Source organism: Epinephelus fuscoguttatus, linkage group LG3, assembly GCF_011397635.1.
Source record: "Epinephelus fuscoguttatus linkage group LG3, E.fuscoguttatus.final_Chr_v1".
Taxonomy (NCBI): Eukaryota; Metazoa; Chordata; class Actinopteri; order Perciformes; family Serranidae; genus Epinephelus; species Epinephelus fuscoguttatus.
Window position 1 is genome coordinate 8164176 of NC_064754.1, and position 20631 is coordinate 8184806.

The 20631-nt window shown below is 43.6% G+C and overlaps 1 protein-coding gene across 1 annotated transcript in view; it reads left to right on the forward strand.

The window, feature by feature from the left end:
• Positions 1–411: 411 nt before the first annotated feature.
• Positions 412–20631, forward strand: part of mgat3b (beta-1,4-mannosyl-glycoprotein 4-beta-N-acetylglucosaminyltransferase b) — a 101316-nt gene continuing 81096 nt past the window's right edge. Inside the window, exon 1 of the mRNA XM_049570947.1 lies at positions 412–1169. The gene's annotated coding sequence lies outside the window, so the exon portion shown is untranslated. The remainder of the gene's footprint in view (positions 1170–20631) is intronic.

A 20631-nucleotide genomic window follows, 5' to 3' on the forward strand; every position in this document is an offset into this window, starting at 1 on the left:
CTGTGGTATGTCTTTAAATAGTCTTTGCATATTTTATCCATGCATTTTTTTCTGACATGCAATGTGCATTACAGCCTCACGGGGGCTCTGCTGTGGTCACTGACTTAAAGTCATGTTGTTTTAGTTTTTGCAGAACTTGTATGGGGTTGGATATATTTAGGGTGCAGGACACCTCACAGTACCACAGCAGAAGTAGCAGTAATAATAATAGCAGTCGTCTCTGCTCAAGCCTCTGTGCAAGTTCACCACCACCAACACCCCCCCCCCCGCTCATATTTCCTCCCTTATATCTCCCTACATGATGGGCGCCCCCCTCGTCCTCCACTGATAAGCAGCATAATGGGGAGGAGCTCTCTTCTCGCGGGACTCCTCCTTCCACTGCCTTCGTTTTCTTTCACTTGCCCCCACACACACACTCGTCTCCACCTCCTTCTTGCCTGTCTGATCAAAAGGTAGAAGGGGGGGTTAGATGATGAAGAAGTGAAAGAGGGGGGGGGTCCTATTTTCTTAAGAGCGGAAAAAGCGTCACAGCGAGTGCAGAGCGCAGCACGGAGGACGGAAGAGAGGGAGACGCATCACGGTGAGGGGGAGATAGAGAAGACGGTGGGAGGAGGCGACAGCGGGTCGTAAACACGACAGAAAACGGCGAATAGGACGGCAGAGAGCGGCGATCACCCCCCACCGCCAACCCTCCTCATCTCTCCATCTCCATCCTTGTCTGCGCCGTTCGGCTCATCCCTTTGCGCACCGGAGCGGAGCGGTGTTTTCTGTTTTCTCTTTATTTTAATCCTCTCTGGACAAAACCTCTGCTCGGTCTGTCAGAGGATAAACACCAGAAGCAAGAGAGGAGGCTGTGCCATCACCACCGCCGACAGGATCCACTGGAGGTGGTGCACGGGACGATCATCGGCGCAGGCGATTCGGTGGATAAAACCAAAGGAGGGGGTAAACACTACGAGATGACCATAGAGTAACCCGGCTGAAGCACACACACACACACACACACTGAGACAGAGAGAGACCCCGGCCGCCGGCTACCACCGAGACTCCAGCATCACCAATGCGATGGCATAGCGGTTTCTGCTGCAAGACTACCAGACTAGACTCAGACCAGCAGGGCTCGCATCCACCATGAATCTCTGAAAGACATCCGACACAGGCACAGATGGGTAAGAGGAGATGCTCTGCTTTGCGTGTGTGTGTGTGTGTGTGTGTGTGTGTGTGTGTGTGTGTGTGTTTTTTGTTTTTTTTTTACTCCGGGATATGGAGGTTGGGCCGGGATGGGTTGGGGGGAGCAGGAAGGCTTGTGACGTGAAGACCCTGGCCATTGCATGTACAGTTTAAGACTGCAATGTAGAGGATGGGGTGTATTTGTGTGTGTGTGTGTGTGTGTGTGTGTGTGTGTGTGAGGTTGATGAAGTGGCTTCTGGTGAAATTAGGAAATACATGGGTGGAACCAGATGGCCTTTTACTACTGGTGAGACTGGAGGTAGAGTGTAGCTGATGCCATCTCGTATTATACTGTGCTGTGATGTTTTGGGGGTCCTGGGTATGTGAGATTGAATGTAATAATAGGGTACCAGGATCATGGATGGGTTAAGGAACGGGCCTACTGGGCGCAGGCCCATGGACTCAAGGGGTCAGGGGGTGAAATGTCACTGAAAGAGACACCAAACGGCTACAAAGAGATGCAAAAACAAAACCACTTTCCCACCACTTTCACTTTGAGTTTTCTCTATGTGTGCGATTGTTTTTGGGACGTTAACATTTCTGTGCCCACGGGCCCATTGTCTCATAATGAGTCTGTGACCTCATGGCACAGGACTTGAGGCCAAGCTTATAACATTTAAAACTATTTAGACTTCAAATCCTTTAAGTTCTTACTGCCTCAGTGGATTGATGTTGCACTAACACTGCCAGGATTTAGGGTTTGGCTGCCTGTCGTTCACTGAGTCCATGGTATTATAAGGTTTGTTTAGTGTCCACTAATTGAGCCATTTTCTACGGGCTAGTTCTTAATTTTCACACCATCACACGTCCCCATTCCCCTCCCCAAACACCTGAGCGGATGGCCGCTGCTACATCTTCCAGCCCACAGAAAAGCCCTGCTCCATGCCACCTCGCCGCATGTGAATCACCCTGCCCCGGGTGGTCGTCTTCTGTATGCAGCGACTGCAAGCCTCGCTGACAAAAAACATTTTCATCTCCCATCTGGTCCAAACCAAAAACCAAGCACCATCGCCTGCTGAATCCATTTCTAATTTCCCATGAGAGCGGGCCCCCCTCTCCCTGGTTGCCGCTCAGAGGTCAGGTATTGATCCAGGGTCTCAGATGGGTTTGAGTATATGAAGGCTTGAGTAAGCTGAGCCCTGATAGGCAGTTAAGTGCAAATTTAGCACTAATGAATGAGGGAGTTGCCTGGCGGTTGTAGAGGAGCAGGTGAGATTGTGGCTGTGGAGAAACACGGGAGAAATCTGGCTGTGTGGTGTAAATATGAATCTCTTCTTCTTTCCCTTGACATGCTGCCCTTGAGCAAGGCAATTAATCAGCAATAACGGCATTAGAGCGGCTCAGTGGTGCAACAGTAGCAGGCTGGAGCTGTACCTGGCAGCTCCCAGCTGTGAACGTGTGAAACAGGGCATCGCTGATGAGCATGCTCAGTGTGCCTCCTCAGGTTTTTAAAGATGCATGTCGGGTAGAGGTAATTAATCGAGTATCTGAGGTTGCTCCAAGAGAGATGTCTGCTTTGTACAGAAGATACACCACTCTTCATTTGGTCCAGTTGAACCCAGAAGCAGCGATTTGATGAAATGGCAACATGGTTTTGTCTGGACAGAAAATCGGACCTGCATCTGTGCCTGCCAGGCAGTAAGGAGAGCAGAGAGGAGAATAATCCGAGCTGGGCGAAAGCAGGAAGTGTATACTTCACTGTGTTTGTAGCAGCATAAGCAGAGGCAGCGGCCTGCAACTACTGCGACGGCTCTGGCTCTCTGTGGTTATCTCACTGTGGCTTTCAAATGGTCGACGATGCCCCAACCAACATGCAAGATCCCCACATTTCAAAACAACAACATCAACAAAGACCACATCTCATGGGGATGCTGGCCTTTTCACTTCACAGTGATGCTGATGCTGAGAGACAGGGCAGTGAGCTGGTGTGTGTGTGTGTGTGTGTGTGTGTGTGTGTGTGTGTGTGTGTGTGTGTGTGTGTGTGTGTGTGTGTAGGGTAGGGTAGGTGTGGGGTTGCAGAAAGAGCAGGAGGAGAGGAGACAGAAAATGTTTCCAAGGGATCTTAAAGGTTTTAGATGCCACAGCTGGGGACTGAACACAGTAGCCACGCCTGAACATGTATGTTGTGTGCATGTGTGTGTGTGTGCATCAGAGCCGAGGCATTGCTGCTAGGTTCAGAGATAAGAGGAGTGAAATGTAAAGATGGAGAATGGACGGATGGATAGATGGATGTACTGAAGAATTAAAATAGAGAAAACAGGGGAGCTGGGGGGGAGGGGGGGGGTTATTCAGTCACGTGTCTGAAAGAGTGTGTGGACTCCAGAGATCCACCTGAGCCCCACAGCTGAAGCTCACTTCTTTTGTCAGATTTGATTAAGAACACTCTCCTGTGATTTCTCCCCCCCTCTCTCTCACACACACACTCTCAGTTTCACTTTCAGTTTTCCTTATTGATGTGACAAGTAAATATATCTCGGTTGCAAAAGCATATTGAGCAGAAAAATAGTGGTTAAAGGAGACAAAAACAAGAAGCGATGCGGAGTATAATACAAACTGGTTATGGAAGAAAACAACCATGAAGAATGACTGAAAGAAAATCATATGTATAAGTCCATTTTCTCTTCCTTAGATATGGAATTTAAAGGTCTAGTGTGTAGGATTTAGGGGGATATATTTGCAGAAATGGAATATAATATCGTAAGTATGTTTTCTTTGTGTTTTGGTTACCTTAGAATGAGCCATTTATACCTACATAGGGAGCGGGCCCTTGTCTATGGAAGTCGCCATATTGCCATTCGCATTTTCACATTGCCCACCATAGTTAGCAGTTCCTCCATGACAAGAGCATTGAAAAAAATAATTATTTTTTTTTTTTACGTGAAACTGCTTTATTCAGTATTTTTACCGGTTTAAAACATTGGGTCCGTTTGTTTTGGAGAGGAACAGACCTCTGCAGATAATTCAGTTACTGGTAAAAAAAAAAAAAAAACCTGCTGAACGTCTTGATCTTAAGTTATCAGAGAAAAAAGGTGAGCACAGATTAGCAGGTGCTGGGGCTAGCAGTCTGTCTCTGACATGCCAAACAGCGTTGGAGAAACCCTGTTTTTTCTGGTTTAGATCACCAGGTCTGTTTGTTTTGGAGAGGAGACCTCTGCAGATAATTTGGCTCAAGGTAAAAACCTCCCGAAACTCTGGATCAGAAATTAGGTGAGCACACATTAGCAGGTGCTAGGCTAGAGGCCCATCTGCGACGTGCCAAACAGCATAGGAGAAACACTGATTTGTAACATGAAACTGCTTTATTCAGTATTGTCACTTGTTTAAATCACCTAGTCCATTTATTTTGGAGAGATAGGGATCGCTATGGATAACTCAGCTCATGGTAAAAACTTCTAAAACAATGAAAACAGAAGCAATTTTAAATTAAGTTTCAGCTAGTTGCAGTCTGCAATCCTCATCGCTAGATGGCACTAAATCCCCCTAACTCTTACACACTGTACCTGTAAAGGAAAAGTTAGGGGGTGATCACACCTGCAGGGAGCGCTAGAAATGAGATGCCAGTAAAACAATTGATTCCCTATGATATGGCGCGTCTGACTGGTTTTCAAGCACTTTTGACGATGAACGTCTTTCTGGCGTCTTTTTAGACTCGCGTTTTTTTTTTTTTTTAGATGCGCGTTTGTAGACGCTGAAAGTTGAATTAATCTCAACTTTTGGGCGTCAGGAGCCAGTAGCACCACCAGCAGAGCAACGGCAAGTGCCCTCCTCCATCTTGGGTCATTTTCAATGTTTTGATCGCCCGGTTGCGCACACAACCCTGCTCTACAGGTGCTCCTCATGAGGAGCGCTCATTGAAAGGGCGTGTCAGGCATTTCAAGCGTCTTTGAAGCGTCTGCCTTTCTAGGGCCACCTGTAGCTGTGATCGGCCCCTTAATCTTGGGAGGCATGCTTATTTGCTTTCCTGCAGAGAGTTTGATACCACCGTGATGTCTGTATAGTACAGATAAGGCTGGAATAAGCAGGCGCTTAGCTTAGCTAAAACACTGTAAACAAGGTGGACACCATTTGGTTGGGTCTGTCCAAAGGCAATTAATTGCACCTACTGGCACCTCTAAAGCTCACAGATTTTCACATCATAGTTCACCTCAGGCTAAACAGTATGGAAAAATCAATTATCAAAATATTTTTGACCTAACACCTCGATATTGATATTGCGACCATATTGTCAGTTTTGCAGTAGTGTGGATGTAATGACTAAGTGGGTAAAGGCGAATAGTAGAACAGCTCCAACAGTTTGGATCATTTTTCTGTAATGCCACCTTTTAAAACCAGTAAAGACAACTCTTCCAGTATTATGATATCAAAAATCTAGGACTATATCTATCATATCTAGCAGCATGGTGGTGCAGTGGTTAGCATTGCCGCCTCACAGCAAAAGGTTTCCTGGTTCAAACTCCAGCGTAGGTTTTCTCCGGGTACTCCGGCTTCCTCCCACTATCCAGAGACATGCAGGTTTGGTTAACTGGTGACTCTAAATTGACCCTAGGTGTGAATGTGAATGTCTGTCTCTATGTGTCAGCCCTGTGATTGTCTGGCGACCTGTTCAGGTTGCGCCCTGCCTCTTGCTCAATGTCAGCTGGGATAGGCTCCAACACACCCGACAGGATAAGCGGTCACAACAAAAAATAATGAATATACCTAATCTCATATCTCATCTCTCAGCCCTAATTTTGCTTTGTTAACCAGAACAAAAAAATGGAGAGTAAAAACAGCAATTAGCCGCTGAACAGATGTTATGTGCTGAACTATTTCTTGGCCTGGACCCATAACTTCCTGTAGCTTTGGCCATGCCATTGTCTGTTCGTACACCACAGTCTCAGTGTTTACTGTACTGATATAAGAGGAAGTGAACCACTGTTTTTCCCAGAATACTGAACTTGTCCTTTAAGGCTGTTAGTTGCCCTGTGACAAATGTAGCTTCTGTCCCTGCGGTGTTTCTGTCTTACCCAAGTTGGACAAAAGGAAGCTTTTCATCATCAGACAGGGCAATGACATGTGGTACGCTGTAGCTTGTATTCAAACTTTAATCATTTAGCTCAAATATTTTATTTTCCTGTCTTTGTCTCACCTTTTCAAAGACAGTGCGTCTGCAGATACTTTATGCACCAGCACTATTATCAACTCATCTAATGACAATAAGAGCTCATGTGGAAAAAGGCAGTGCCATACCTCTTATCTCATTAACAAACAGCAGCTCTACACCTTTGTATTTGTTTTATCAGAACCGTATCACAACTCCTCCATTCTCTGTTCCTTGCTTCCTCTCACACAGCACTTTCATTATGTCGCTCCCTCTTTTCGCTGCCTGTGACTCAAGTTGCAAGGCTGAAACAAATGGCTTTGCTGGCGCACGGAGAGGCTGTCAGTTAGGCGATCTGGGTACACAGAGATCAGCAGCCTCTTCCTCTTCCACAGCATCCTGTTTTGTTGGCTTTCTCTCTAAAAGACAGTCTTTGTCAATTTCTAGGAAATCAGATGTTAGCTCTGACTCACAGCTAAACGTCTTGTAATCACAGCACGGCTGCATTCAGATCAAGAATCTTCGAAGCTTTTAATTTGTAGATGCATAGATTTTGTTGTTATTATTTTGGTTCATGGAGGTGACAACAGTGGTCTTTAGAATCCAAACCATGTGTCAGCCTCTTTCCAAGGCAAACGTATTGCATTGTGTAAGAAGTGAGAATGTAAGTCTGCAGGAAATGACCACAAACCAGGCTTGTTGTTATAAGCAGATGGATGCAGACATCTGATATCCTGCAGTGTGTGAACACCAGTGAAAGACAGCAAAAAAAAAAAAAAAAAAAAAGCGAAGGCAGTTTTGCATAGTCAAAGTAGTTCCTCTTATGGAAGTTATGGAAGCAAACTGTGTAGCAGTGACTTTTGGTTACAAACCTTGGTTTGTCAGAAATTAGGCAGAGCAGATGTGAATAAGCCAAATGCAAAATTTCACCGTCCATGCCTAAAACACATGATTTGGGTATGTTTTACAACCTTAATTAAATTATTTCGCACAGTATTACATCGAGGAAAAACACATAAAGAAGACAAACAATGATTTTTAAAGCTCTGCGTTTTAACTGAACTGTGTGGCCTGATCTTTGTGCAGAGAGGAAAGAGTTAAGTCTTGGTTTAATATGTGCACATAAGAGCAGAGTCTTGTGACATCATGGTGATGGGCCAACATGCAACTTGCAAAGTGTGATGTTGAAATTTGAAACCCCCAGTGAAGTAGGAATCATGTCAGTTTCACCAGTTAAAGTTTTGAAACTAAAAATACTTGCATGTTGATAGAGTCAGGACTTTTCAGTTTGAAGACTTTTGGGGTAATTAGACTTTTTTTGTGCTTAAAAATCATATCAGGAGCAATTCTTATTCAAAGCAAAGTATTTTTGGCTTGAGAAATTTCTGGAACAGTATCCAAATTTACTGTAAAGATCTCAGCACCAGATACGACAGTGAAATGTAGGAGAGGAGGAGGGTGTTGTCTGTGACTGCAGGTTTATTACGGCTATATGTATGGTGTCATCCCATTGTTCCAATCGCCCAAAATTCCGAAGCCTCATTAGTCTGAAAAATGTCCCATCGGACCGAAAGCCTGTTTCTTCAACAGCCCGATATCCCCAAAACAAATGGCCATTACTCCGAAGTCCCATTTCTCAGAAAGTACACACACCCTGCAGTTATTTTCTGTTTCCAAGTGTCCTTTGAGCCACTGATCCTGGGTGTTTTCACCAACCTTTGCAGCATTTCTCAGTGGCGTTTGAACCACCGATTGCGAGTGTTTACCAACCCTTTGCAGCATTTTTCACTGATGTTTGACGCACAGAACCCAGGTGTTTTTAATCGATCATTCGCAGTGTTTCTCAGTGGTGCTGGCGCCACCGATCTCGGGTGTTTTTACTGGCCCTTTATTGCATTTGAGCTACCAATCCCAGGTGTTTTAACCAATGTGTGGCATTTTCCGGTGGTGTTTGAGCCACCAAAGAAGGGTGTTTTCACCAACCATTCAAAGGATTTCTCAGTGGCACTTGAGCTACCCATCCTGGGTGTTTTCACTGATCATTTGTGGTGTTTCCCAGCAATGTTTGATTTGCTGATCTCAGGTGTTTTTACCAGCTATTTGTGGTGTTTCTCAGTGGCGTTTGAGCTACCAATCTTGTGTGTTTTTACGGACCCTTCATGGCATTTCCTGGTGGTGTTTTAGCCACCAAACCAGGGTGTTTTCACCAACACTTCACAGTGTTTCTCAGTGGCGCTTGAACTACTGAGCCTGGGTGTTTTCACTGATCATTTGTGGTATTTCCCAGCGATGTTTGAGCCACCCTGCTTATCTAGTGGCTTTTGTGCCACTTATCGATGGTGTTTGAAGCCAATACATGTTCTTTTCCTAGCCATAACCAAGGGGTTTTTGTGCATAATCCTAACGACACCTCCACCACAGAGTTGTAAAGTTTCAACACATTTGATACAAAATAAGCTACAAATGAAACATACAGTGCAAACAATATTCTGGTGATTGGGTTTTCTAACTACAGGGAGTTTGTATTTTCAGAGAAACAGGACTGTGGAGAAATGGGCTTTTGTTTTGGGAATAATTGGCTGTCAGGGAAATGGACTCCCGGTTCAGTGGAACGTTTATCAGAAAAACTTGGCTTTGGAATTATGAAGGTGTAATTTTGAGATGGAAACTGAGACCAGTCAGCTTTCAGGATCCACATTTTGCATATAACTGATTTCCTGAAACCTCCTGAAACTGAAAGTTTATGGCCTTCAGCTGCACCTGTAGCTGAACACTTGAGTCACTTGTTTAAGCTGTAGCTGTTGAGGAGGCTTGAAGTGGTGCAGGTGCAGAAAAATCTTCAAGTAAACGTTAAGGAACGATGGCTCACAGTTACTGTAATTCTAGATTACCTGTGTTTCTACAGTAAAAAGTGCTGGGTGTAGAAATTAGAGCAAAGGTTGAGTGAAGCTCAATGATGTTGGAGGCCATATTTGTCCCAGCAGCCTCTGTTATTTCCTGCCCGGGGGCGGTCTTTGGCATTAATATGCTCTTTATTCCATTGGAAGTCAGTGGGACAAAGGGATGTTTTCAGCTCTGAGACACAGAGGCAAAAACCCCGGTGAGAGCCAAAGTAATTACAAGACATAGCTCAGCGGAGAGTGAAAGGAGAGAAAAAAAGAAACGCGCAGCAACACGACTGTTTCCTCTCCAGATTTCTTCTTCTAGCTCTTTGTGCATCTCATCGCCTGTAGTTTTTCCGCTGACCTGGATCATACAGTAGAACCAATCTCTGTGTGCATCATTACCACTGTGCGTGTAATCTCCCTGTGGTTCAGGCGGGGTTGTCCCAGGCTCCAGGATGTCCAAACGGCGCCATGCTTACCCCACCAACAGGTTACGTACGGCCGAGCACAGCCTGCTGCCGCTGCTGCTGGGGGGAATTAAGCTGTGTTCCACCTCTGATCTGGCATCTGTAGACACACACAGGAAGACACACACTCACACACACACACACACACACACACACACACACACACACACACACAGTGCTAGGCTCCTGGCTGTGCTCACACTATTCCTGGAGAGAGAATCAGACACATAGGCGTACATCTCTATCCTTTTTTTGACATCTCTCTCTGCACACGTCTGTGCTGTCTGATTTCACTTGAGTTATCAGGCTTCCAGTAAAATTCTCCATCTCTCTTTCTCTCTGCCTATATTACATACCTCGTGCACACATTCATCGTACACATACGATGCATTCACCCCTCTGCCCACGCATACTGCAGATCCTGTGTTGCGTTGAAAGACCAAAAATGCAACACAGGACCTGAACCTTTGCTTCAAAACCTCCAGAGCCCTCATTAGTCAGTCGGAGGGCGTTTGATGGCTCGATGATTGAAGAGCTCAAAGTCTTCTCCCGTCACTAACCTCCTGTCACCTGACAAGATACAGAGATTTAAAAAAAAAGACATCATCCGGGAGCTCAGCACATGAAAGGCAGCACTGTGGCGTTCTACTTTGACTCTGAAAGCTCACGTTTGCTGACTGTGAAGCTGCTGTTTTGGGTGCATGAGCATAAAATGTTTTTTTTGGCAAGGTGTGCTCTCGAGCAGGGGATTTAATACAAAGATATTGTAACAGAAGCATGTCTTAACGGTTAAAGATAGTGACAGCCCCTCCAGTCATTTGGCAGCAGCGTCTGTTTAGACAAACCAGATCTTTAAGTAGGAAACTTCAGTCATTAATTTCACTTTTGAAAGACAGGCAGGCTGAGATGATGAAAGAGATTTTGATGTGTGATGACATTGAGCCTCTGCAGCTGCATTAGGGCTGGGCAGTGGATTGATATTTTGTCCTCTATTATTGTAATAATAAATTACCATAAATTAATGTCTCGCCTAACAACTGAACTTAGATTTTTACGCCTCTGTCCTGGTGACAGCTGAGGCCAGAGGCATTATGTTGTCAGGTTTCCACCCCATGTGTTTGAATGTGATATCTCAAAAACGCCTTGAGGACATTTCCTCAAATTTGGCACAAATGTCCACTTTGACTCAAGGATTAACGGATTAGAATTTGGTGGTCAGTAGTCAAGGTTACTGTGACCTCATAAAGCATGTTTTTTGCCATAATTCAAGAATTTAGGAGCTTATTATGACAAGATTCCACACAAATGTCTAATAGAATAAAATGATGTGATTTGATATCCAAAAGGTCAAATGTCAACTTCACTGTGACATCATAATATCCTGCAAAACACACTCTTATGGAAATTGTTTAATGCCACAACTTAGGAGCAAAAGAGGAGACATTTAGGCACAAATCTTGGGTGTCCGCCTTGAAACTGTGCTGCTGTGTTAAAGATGTGTGTGATGTTTCCATGGTTTAGAATTTATAGCTCTGCAGCAACATCCATATATGAAGCATTGCCTACTGTCATGGCTACATACGAGTCTGGACAGACATGAATGAAGGCTGTATCTAAATGCTCAGGCCTTATGGCACTTGCAGACTCGCAAACTTTGTGGGCGTGTCCCCGGGAAGTCTGGGAGTGCTTAGGGCTGTCTAAATCCACAATTCATCCAGTCCACAAGGGGCCTCAAACAGATTTTTTGCAGACTTCCAGAGAGTCCACTTGGGGTGCAGACTTTGCTGATTTAATAACCCAATACGGACGTGACATTGTAGGTTTTTCAACTGCCGAAAAAAATCTTATGAATGTGTAAATTAGTTATTGATAGTGAGGCCTATTAAAATGCTGCTTGAGTTATGTGGGCCAGAAAGTAAAAAAAAAAGGCTATACATGGGATTTATATCTTATCTGGAGGGACAGATGAGTAGGCACTATTCATCAACTTATGAATATGACAGCAGCTATAGTTGAACGTTTCCACGGCAACGAGCAAAATGGTCTCAAGGGCTGCTTGCAGTCTCTGCCCTTGCAGACTTTATGTGATGACAGTAAATACGTCACACTACGTATAATTGAAGTTCGTGAGGGCTCAGTCCGCAAGCATTTGGATTCAGCCGTAAACTGCAACTTGACTGGTTGGCGGAGGCATACAACCGTAAGGTTATTTTTCAGAATCATTTCTAAAATACTTTAAAGAGGTCCAATTTTTAGATGTAGAGCCATAAAAGTTTCTTCTTGAACTTCCACCTATTTGATTTTTCTTTTCTGAACAGTTTAAATATATTTAGACAGAGGTGGAAAATGTACTGAAAAATTCAACTCAAGTAAAAGTACCTTTTACTTTGATGAAATTCTACTTAAGTACAAGTAAAGGTGCCCATCTAGAATTCTACTCAAGTAAAAGTAATAAGTAGTTTGTTTAAGGAAAAGTTACTTAGTTACTTCAAACAACTTGATGGGGGTCACTCCTGTGCAATGCAAAAATGGTCCAGGGGTCATAAATCCAATCCCAAAACTGGTTATTTTTACTAAAAGAAAAACTTTACAAATATAACGAAGATTTGAGGATGAATTTTTGAAGGCCAAGAGTTCCGTCTTCCAAGGCAGGCACAGCTTGCACTGAATAATGAAGTAGCTTCCTCACGTATGTTTGAAGGCAAAGAGCTGTCCAAGATGTGGCCGGGGTTTTCTTTCGTTTCGTTCATTTTTTTCATTCATTTCAACTGTTGCATCTGCTTGTGCTTCTGCCGAAGAACTTCCATCCTCCTCCATCCCTCTGTCCAGTAACTCGCCGGCACTGGCCGCTTGTTCTGGGTCAATTCCACGCGAGATTTCCAAGATTCACCCTTCTGGTTTCCATTTAGTCGAAAACTTTTTTTTGTTTGTTTGTTTTCTTTACTCAGTAATGGATGTAATCCCCAATGTAGCGAAGTACAATACTTCAGTCAAGATTTACTTCAGTAAAAGTAAAATTACAGATTTCAAAAACTACTGAAAAAAATTACACAAAAAAACTACTCAATTACAGTAACGTGAGTAAATGTAATTAATTACTTTTCACCTCTGTATTTAGACAACATGTAAATAAAGTAAAAAACACATTATCTTTTGATCTGAGCTTTCAGCCACATTTATCAGTCTGCCTTTACTAAGTGGACCTTGAGGTCACTTTTCTTTTGCTTGTCTTTTTCATGTCAAACTACCATTTCCAAGGCCGAGGAAGAACGAACCATCAAGCTCAATATTTGCATTTCGTTTCATGCAGCTTGAATTTGCATGAGTCCGTTATAATCAGAATATTATAACTTCTTATATTAAGCTAAGGAGATTGAGTAATGAGACTGTCATTATTAAGAAGTGATTAATTCGTTGGGTGTGTCTGCTGTTTGTGTCTGTTCGGAGTTGTTCACTGTACTCACTGATGGTTGGTGACAGTGCATGCTCTTTACTCTTTATTTGCTTGTGCTTTTACAGCAGTATTTAGCATTCTCTGTCTTGACCGTGACCTTGCCTACATGCAATCTGCCGGCCTGTAAAGATTACGATCCGAGCCATTTCAGACGAAAACAGTTTAACACGGATCCCATAAAAAATCCCACAGGTGCCCACAGGCATCATCACGTGAGCTGTTAAGCACAGAAACGATGGACTTTGGTTAATATGCCTGAGTAAATCCTATGTTGACGCAGCGGCCATCGGTCGTATACTGTGAGATAGTGGCCCTGATGTAGTCTACGTAAAGTACGGACTTACAGCGCAGTTACTCCCACTCAGTAACCTCTCGATGGGCTCTCGCACACATACACAAGCGCTGCGTCTCTCAGGCAGGGTCTTGAGGGGGCAGCAGTTGTGATGATGAAGTATGGATTTCTGTTCCTGCAGGTCAAACTGAGTGTGGCTGGGCTTTATGTGGGGGTGGATGAAGAGCACTCCACATGCTGCTGCTGTTTGTCAAGGACAGGACCGCCTGTTGAAACACCAGCATCGCAACCTTACTCTTCCTTTACACTGTCCTTTCTCTCCCTCTTGCTGTTTGGTGGGTGCTCCCCTTTTTCTAAATAAGGCAGTTTCTCCCTCCATGACCCCCCTCTACCCCCTCCACGCACACACACACACACACACACACACACACACACACACACACCGCCACTGTGTCGTACTCGTCTTGTCAGACAGCCAAGCCAAGTTTACCACCAGGCCAAAATAGAAGTCGTCTGCCCTTGAGGACGTCTCTCTCCCTCTCTCCCTTTCTGTGCGTGCCCTGTTTTCTCTCTCACCCACTCTCTATTTTTTCCTTCCCCCCACCCACCTCTTGGTCACCTCAGTGTCACCTTACAGTCATATCCCGCCATGGAGACCTCAGGGGACCCTAGCAGGGAAAGAAAGTGGCCCTGACCTGTGCTCAACCCGGCATGTGTGTTTATTGAGGTTACAGTGCTGGAGCGTACCACTGCCTCACAATTTGTAGGGGGGAGGTGTCACATGCCAGTTGGAAATAAAGCACAAGTCGTGCTTGGTCAAAGATGAATGTAGATGTTTCACTGTGTGCTTAGTCTTTGTGGAGGATAGTTTGTAATGCAGGATGAAACGTCTAAGAGGAGAAAGTTGAACTATCGAGCGCCCCTTAAGTAGACTTGGATGGTATCTGGTTTTTTTTTTTATACATTCATACCTTATTGAAATTTCAGTGGGGTATATAGTTTTCCAGTTTAATAAATAAACAATATAAACTCACAAAATATCAATAAAAGTAATATTCTTGCTCCTATTTTCCTCATTAAACAAATAAACAAATACTTCTGTACACCTTCTGAATTCAAGTTTCTCGCTTTCACCAGAGAAAGACTAACTTAATTGCCTTTTTAACTTAAAAACTCGACAAAAGCAAAATAAATCTCAGCAAAACCGCCCTAATTACGTGATGTGTACTACATACAATTTATCCCCAATACAGCATCTCCGTATGAGTTTAATAGAGGTGGGTATTTTTGACAGTGTTGAACATCACACTGTTGGATTTCTAAATACCCAGCTATACCCTGATACCGTGATATGGCTTAGGTCAGCTGTTTTGCTCATTTTCAGGTCAAAAGATGTCAATACATCTGTGGTGAAAATGGGCTAAATTTGGCTTTTTGGATGCAACTTTACATACAACTGTTAACGTGTTTAAACAGCATTTTTAGTCCTTAAGGCCCAAACACACCAACAGTGGTCACTGAAGTGCCTCATTTGATGTGTTGTTTCATGTTAAAGTTTCACTGTTATAGACGTATAAAATTAAAAACTGTATAGGTATCAGATTGAAAAGCCATCACCGCAAAACCAGCAATATTTTAGGACAAGGTCGCTATTTAGGCAAAATTACAGATACTGTGATTTACTGATACTGAGATACTGATTCTGTAGTGTATATTACAGATACCCCTATTGATTTTCTATACATTTGCTGTTGAGGAATATGAATTTACAGAACCAGCAGTATTTTGGGAAAAGTTCACGCTGAGATATATTGAAAATTTAATTAAGGAAACCTTGCAAATTTCAGACTTATCATATCAAGGAAATGCTACTTCTAATAAAACATTTATGATTTTAAATGCCATTGATGATAGACTTCAGATCATTTATCACCATGGATGGAGCCCACAAAGAAGATTATGTTGCTTATAAATGGTATGTTGCTGTAGAATTTATTGCAATGTCTGGTAGTCAGGTAGGTAGCCAACGCAGCTCAGCACAACAACTGTGGCTGGGGAAAAGAATTTTGGTCACTGCGTCCTCATTTGGTGCTCCAAAATCGTGCCCTATATGAATCTTGGTGCGTGTTCTGCTGTTTAAAACAATAGATGTACTTGTGTGTCAGATGCTTCTTGTGCTTTTGGGAACGTACAAATTAATACACAGATGTCATACACATAGCTAACCATTTTAATCACTGGATCGTACTCTATCCAGTGATAACGGTCTCTGCAATATCCATCAAGGACAGTTGTGCATATTTAAGCTCAGATGTTGCCTCACAGTATCCAAAATTTGAAAAATGTCCTCAGTATCATATGTGATACGAGTTGTTTTCTGCACTTGCGTCGTAACCGTACATAAAGGAGCTACTAGTTGCTAGCAAAACAAGCAACATTTCATGGTACAGATTTACTAAAATATAAAGAAATATATTCAAATTCTGATACTTTGAAAACACCCTAAACTTCTAAAAATATTAATGCAGTATATTCCAGGCAGGCTGAGCTCACACATTAGTACATCTTGACACTTGGATGTCTTTTGACCTGTAAATGCTGACTGGATGTGATGACAGCCTTGGTAACACTATCTGTCCTCATGCTGCACATCTAATACTTCAAGTGGGTTTGAGCAAACACTGACAATTATTTGCCGGTTCTGTTCAAGCCAGATCTGCTGACACTTTTAAGTGAATTTATAGTCCAAACTAGAAAATAGTAGGTGGGGGGAGTAAGTGTGACACCACTGAAGAAGGTTATTTTCCCTTTTTGTTGTTTTTTAAATGTGTAGATGTTATTGGATTGAAGGTCGTCTACACACAGCACCCAGCCACTTTTGACACACTTGTGTTTTATCGCCTCCTGGGAGCCTGCAGCCTATCCTGAAATGACTCTGAAAAACTGCCTCAAAATAGCAGACGATGCTGAGCATGAAAATGAAGACGCGCGGGTTTTATCTTGTCAAATCCAACTAGGTGTAAAGAACAAAAGCTCTTTCTAGAAAGCCCAAGCACATGGCGTCGGCGCTGGACAGAGGGAGGGTTTGTGAGAGAGATTCTTGTCATTTTATCAGCATTAAGTCTTTCATAATATGCACTTGAGTGCTAGAGAAAGAAGGGTACGCAGAAAAAAGACGAGAAGAATCCGGGAAGTTTAGTGGAGGCCAAGGTAGAAGCTACAGACAGATGAAGAAGGTCGGGGGCGTGCTTATGATTCATTTCCAACAACAACAAACGCCGCTCGACAATTCTGCAGGTTTTATGAAAAAGATAATGACGCACAGTCGTCGCATTACTGTTCTTTTTGGCTGTTGGGAGATACTTACGTCAGTGAGGAGTCTGTCACTGGTAGTGCGAGGGAGGTGAGACGTGAACAAAGGTGGGAGAGGAAGAGCGGGGGCGGCTGGCCAACTGTTTGTCTGCGGACGGACGGATGGAGAGAACGAGAGCGAGAGGGAGAGGAAAGACATTTTCATCAGGATTATCCTGCAGCAGAGAATCTCATCTGGGAAAGTGGCCCAGTGCTTACTGAACACACACACACACACACACACACACACACACACACATATACACACTGCCTCAGGAGGCTGCACAAACTGGAAAAGCTGTGCTTTACCTCAGTTTGCCCAGGAAAGCCCCTCTTTTAGACTTCGTGCTACATTGTGGTCCCCCCAGGAAGACTGCCGATGGATCTTAGTGTACAGTTCTATGAAGTGTGTGCGTGTGTGTGTGTGTGTGTGTGTGTGTGTGTGTGTGTGTGTGTGTGTGTGTGTGTGTGTGTGTGTGTGTGGTCCATCCGTCTGTCCTCCTTGTTGAATCTCAGCGGAGTTCCTCCCACTTGATCACACTGTTTATTCACCGTGCATCCCCAAACTCCTGCCCACCCGCCAGCAGGCTGCAGCCAGGAGGGAAGCCTTGATAGCAGTGTGGCGCTTTGTATTCCAGTGCCGTACTTACACATGAAGACTTGAAACCACATGCATGAAGCTCTGTGAAGGCTCAACATTAACACAATGCATATGGAGAAAAGGCAGAATCATGCAGGTGCCAAAACAATCAGATGTCTCATCAGATAATTGATCAGACAGCAAATCCAATAGTTTGGTTTGGCAAAGACACCAAACATTGGCTCGGAGCAGCCTCGCAAATCTGAGGATTTTTTATTTTTCTGTTTTTATATTACTGTAAATTAAATACTTTTGGGGGACTGGACTGTTGGTTGGTTAAATTCAAATGTCCCCTTTAGCTCCAGGACATTGTGTCAGGCATTTTCTCACTGTTAATTGAGTTTTTTTGTCATATTTTGGGGACATCTTTTACTTTTATGGGACAGTGTACAGTCGAGAGCTGACAGGAAATGATGGGAGAAGGAGAGATGTGGTCCCCAGCTAGACATGAACTGGGGATGTATATCAGGGCCGTGTCTTTAATACACCAGGGTACCATCTTATATCTTATAGTGTGATGAGGTAATAAAAAATACCATACAGATGAACCATTAGTTGTAGCTCTTGAAATATGTCCTTTTTTATGCCTCTCTGCGGGCGAAAGTTGTGTTCAGAGGCATGACATTTTCGGGTTGTCCTCACGAACACGATACCTGAAGAATGTCTTGAGGGATTTTGACATATTTGGCACAAACATCCACCTGGATGAACTGATTCAATTGTGACCTCTCAAAACATCTGTTTGGCTATAACTCAAGAATTCATGCACTAATTATGGCAAAGTTTCACACAAATATCTAATAAGATAAAATGAAGAGATGCCATTTTATATAAACTTTTACTGTGACATCATAATGTTCTGCAAAAACACTTTCTTTTGCTTATTCAGTGCCATAACTCAGTAACAGAAGGCGGCACATTTGGTCGGATAATGAATTGGTGACCCTAATCTTGGGTGCTCACCTAGAAACTGTACTGATTGTTTGATCTTCTATACTGCCGGGGTTTGAGAGGTGTGCGGAGTATCCACATTTTCAAATTTCTAGTCTTTCCGAGTCTGGATAGACATGGATGTAAAAATGCAACTTGACTGGTTGGTGGAAGTGTACAACTGCAAGGCTGTAATTCTAGTTCCTGTCGGCCTTTTAAGGACCACTGTGTGAGATTTAGTTGGATCTATTGGCGGAAATGGAATATAATTTTCATAAACATGTTTTCATTCATGTATAATCACCTGAAACAAAGAGCTGTGTTTTTGTTAGCTTAGAATGAGCTGTTTATATCCACATAGAGAGCAGGTCGCCTTCTACATAGCCCACCATGTTGCACCGCCATGTTTCTACAGTAGCTCACAACACACAAACTGAATACTGGCCCGAGAGAGGACCTTTCGAGGTTTATGTTACCTGAAGACCACTATAAGTTTCCCAACATGCTTGGAAAGGAAGGGAAGGGGTATTTAGTTGGTTGCAATCTGCTGCCTCAACACTAGATGCCACTAAAGGCCCATTTATGCTCCCTTTACATATGAAAATGTATACGTCCGTTTCAAACGATGTTACCGTCACTGCCCACATATTTCCATGCATCCTTTACGTTGGCATGGATGTTAACCAATATATCCACCAGGGGTCAGCCCAGAGTCAAAAGTTTATGACAACAACAAACTCAGAAACAAACATGGTGACTGTGGAGGAGATATTGATAATGTACCTCTTGCATAAAAGACAAAGTCTCTAGTACTGCCGATGAGAGAATTTGATGACGAGCGTCATTTCCAGTACTTTAGGATGTCCGCCGGGGCATTCGATAACCGCCATTGTTATTTCTTCTTCCTGTCTCACTAGAGCTACGTATCAGGTAGTGACAGCAACACTGCCCCCATGGTTTCCGGTGGTACTGCCCCGTTTGGCCCGTATCCGTAAGCTTTATGGAAACGTGTAGAAATACGGACGAAATGAATGCGGAGCACAGACAGAAGTTTAAGTTTATTTACTTTATTAATCCCCCTGAGGAGAAATTCAATGTTTTCACTCTTGCTTGTCAATTACACACAGGTCTGAAAGACACACACATGCACAAACAGGACCTATACATGCACAAAGTGGAGAGATGTCAGAGTGAAGGGGCTACCCTTTGGTCAGGCGCCCCGAGGGGTTGGGGGGTTCGGTGCCTTGTTCAAGGGCACCTCGGCAGTGCCCAGGAGGTGAACTGGCACCTGTCCAGCCACCAGTCCACGCTTCATATTTGGTCCGGACGGGGACTCGAACAGGCGACCCTCCGGTTCCCAACCCAAGTCCCTATTGACTGAGCTACTGCCGCCCATAGCTCCGTCCGTATCCGTATCCATATCCGTATGTAACGTTGAGCATAAATGGGCCTTAAGTCTTACATGATTGTCCTTTTAAAGCCAAGCGTTGGTGGAGTTCTGTTATCAGACTTCGTCATTATTGTTCAATTTTTACCTCACCTCACCTCACAGTTGGACATGAGGGTACATAGACGCACCCACCATCAACTGTATGGGTAGTTCAATACCTCCTTTATCACCACCATTCTTCATACCTGTCAACAACAAAGAAAAAACGGTGACCTTGCATAACATTGCGAGCAGCTGCGACTATATTTATCGCACCCACAGTGTAAAGGTGGTACGCATGTGTTTTGGATTGCTGATGCAATTTTGAGATTTCAGCAGCATTGTACACAGTGTGGGGATTTTGTGGAGAGCTAGGTATGTCGCTGTGATTGGGGAACATTGCAAGCTAGCAGGAGAAGAAGAATTTGCATGCACCAAGAGAAACAGAGGTGAGAAAGAGTAAGTATTTAAAAGACCATCTTTGGGCAGCCAGATGTATTTATTTTGCTTTCATTTTTAAATGTGATTTAATTCATTTTTGTTATTTTTGAATTTTATTTCAATCTCTAGCTCATATGTATCAGTTAATTTTTCAAACAGTAGAGCTTAAGCTAGTTTTGCTGTTTGTATTTACAGCACTACTCTGAGTTTTAGATTTGCTCTCGGTACCAGTAAGATGGAGTCATGGTGTAGGCATAGTTAAGCCGAAACCCACTGTTGATGGGATTCCCACTCTTTCCCACACACTAATACTCTTATTCCCAGTGAGCTATTGCTGTGGGATACTAGGTTAATCTTAAATTCTTTCATCAGCAGATGTACATGCCGCCAGCGGTAAAGATTAAAACGTACTGAGGCTTTGGTTTTCTTACA